The following is a 2,500-nucleotide window of genomic DNA, read 5'->3' as shown; positions in this document are numbered from 1 at the left end:
ATGGCTGGGGCACGTTATAAGGATGCCCCTCAATCGGCTGCCTCACAAAGTGCTGTATGGCCAGCTCGCCCAAGGCCAACGCTCTGCTGGAGGGCAGAAGAAGCGCTATAAAGACCAGATCAAAACAGCGCTAAAGAAGTGCAAAATCAGGCCTGGGGACCTGGAGGGCTTGGCTGCTGACCGTAACACCTGGCGTCAGATGTGCCAAGACGGGACCAAAGCACTGGAGGAGGACAGGACAGCCAGGAGACAGGAAAGGCAAGAAAGAAGGCATACAAGAAAAACAACCAAGGTTGCCAGTACCACCACTACTACATTCGCATGTCCCACCTGCGACAAGACCTGTGGATCCAGGATAGGACTATACAGCCACCAGAAAACTCACTGTGTGTGTGTGTGTGTGTGTGTGTGTGTGTGTGTGCCCTGTGGATCCAGGATAGGACTATACAGCCACCAGAAAACTCACCGTTGAGAGTCAGAAGTGGACGTCATCATCGGCCTCGATGGACAACTACAAGCAAGCAAGTGTGTGCATATGAGAGTGTGTGTGTGTGTGTGTGTGTGTCTGTGCATATGAGAGTGTGTGTGTGTGTGTGTGCGTATGAGAGTGTGTGTGTGTGTGTGTGTGTGTGAGAGTGTGTGTGTGTGTGTGTGTGTGTGAGAGTGTGTGTGTGTGTGTGTGCGTATGAGAGTGTGTGTGTGTGTGTGTGTGAGAGTGTGTGTGTGTGTGTGTGTGAGAGTGTGTGTGTGTGTGTGTGTGAGAGTGTGTGTGTGTGTGTGTGTGAGAGTGTGTGTGTGTGTGTGTGTGAGAGTGTGTGTGTGTGCGTATGAGAGTGTGTGTGTGTGTGTGTGTGAGAGTGTGTGTGTGCATATGAGAGTGTGTGTGTGTGTGAGTGTGTGTGTGTGTGCATATGAGAGTGTGTGTGTGTGTGAGAGTGTGTGTGTGTGTGTGTGCGTATGAGAGTGTGTGTGTGTGCATATGAGAGTGTGTGTGTGTGTGCATATGAGAGTGTGTGTGTGTGTGTGTGTGTGTGTGTGTGTGTGTGTGTGTGTGTGTGTGTGTGTGTGTGTGTGTGTGTGAGAGTGTGTGTGTGTGACTCTTGTGGGCTAAAGTGCTGAGACTGAAGTGAGAACAACTGTCAACACTATTTTATGTTTTACCAGAAGTCAGTGTTTTACACTGTGTGTGTGTGTGTGTGTGTGTGTGTGTCCCTTATTGTCTCCTTAGAGCCCATCCCCAGCAGAAGGAGGTAAAGGTCACGGCCCGTCCAAAAGGAAAGATCAGGGATTGGCCAGTGCATTTAAAGATCAGGGATTGGCCAGTGCATTTAAAGGAAAGATCAGGGATTGGCCAGTGCATTTAAAGATCAGGGATTGGCCAGTCCATTTAAAGATCAGGGATTGGCCAGTGCATTTAAAGATCAAGGATTGGCCAGTGCATTTAAAGATCAAGGATTGGCCAGTGCATTTTAAAGATCAGGGATTGGCCAGTGCATTTAAAGATCAAGGATTGGCCAGTGCATTTTAAAGATCAGGGATTGGCCAGTGCATTTAAAGATCAAGGATTGGCCAGTGCATTTTAAAGATCAGGGATTGGCCAGTGCATTTAAAGATCAAGGATTGGCCAGTGCATTTTAAAGATCAGGGATTGGCCAGTGCATTTAAAGATCAAGGATTGGCCAGTGCATTTAAAGATCAAGGATTGGCCAGTGCATTTAAAGATCAGAGATTGGCCAGTGCATTTAAAGGAAATATCAGGGATTGGCCAGTGCATTTAAACTAAAGATCAGGGATTGGCCAGTGCATTTAAAGGAAAGATCAGGGATTGGCCAGTGCATTTAAAGATCAGGGATTGGCCAGTGCATTTAAAGATCAGGGATTGGCCAGTGCATTTAAAGGAAAGATCAGGGATTGGCCAGTGCATTTGTCTGATACCAGTCAGTTACTGTCACCTGGCTGTTAGTGACGTCAAATCCTAAAGTGACAATGTTATAATTTATTGGTTCAACAAACCGAATGATTGAGTGTTTTTTCTTAATTAAACACACTCTTAGAGTTCATGTTTGCAGATGCTCTGGTTATGAGGTGTTATAAGACATTATAAGATGTTGTGTTATGAGGTGTTAGAAGACATTATAAGATGTTGTGTTATGAGGTGTTATAAGACATTATAAGATGTTGTGTTATGATGTGTTATAAGACATTATAAGACGTGTTATGATGTGTTATAAGACATTATAAGATGTTGTGTTATGAGGTGTTATAAGACATTATAAGATGTTGTGTTATGAGGTGTTAGAAGACATTATAATATGTTGTGTTATGAGGTGTTATAAGACATTATAAGATGTTGTGTTATGATGTGTTATAAGACATTATAAGACGTTGTGTTATGATGTGTTATAAGACATTATAAGACGTGTTATGATGTGTTATAAGACATTATAAGATGTTGTGTTATGAGGTGTTATAAGACATTATAAGATGTTGTGTTATGAGG

The 2,500-nt window shown here is 43.8% G+C and overlaps 1 protein-coding gene across 1 annotated transcript in view; it reads right to left on the bottom strand.

Moving 5' to 3' along the window:
- Positions 1-2,500, bottom strand: part of LOC105891072 (nesprin-2-like) — a 34,047-nt gene that overhangs the window by 14,858 nt on the left and 16,689 nt on the right. The window lies entirely within an intron of this gene.

This window comes from Clupea harengus, chromosome 14 (genome assembly GCF_900700415.2).
Source record: "Clupea harengus chromosome 14, Ch_v2.0.2, whole genome shotgun sequence".
Taxonomy (NCBI): domain Eukaryota; kingdom Metazoa; phylum Chordata; class Actinopteri; order Clupeiformes; family Clupeidae; genus Clupea; species Clupea harengus.
Note: the sequence above shows the minus strand (reverse complement) of the source record. Positions and strands in the feature narration are given on the sequence as shown.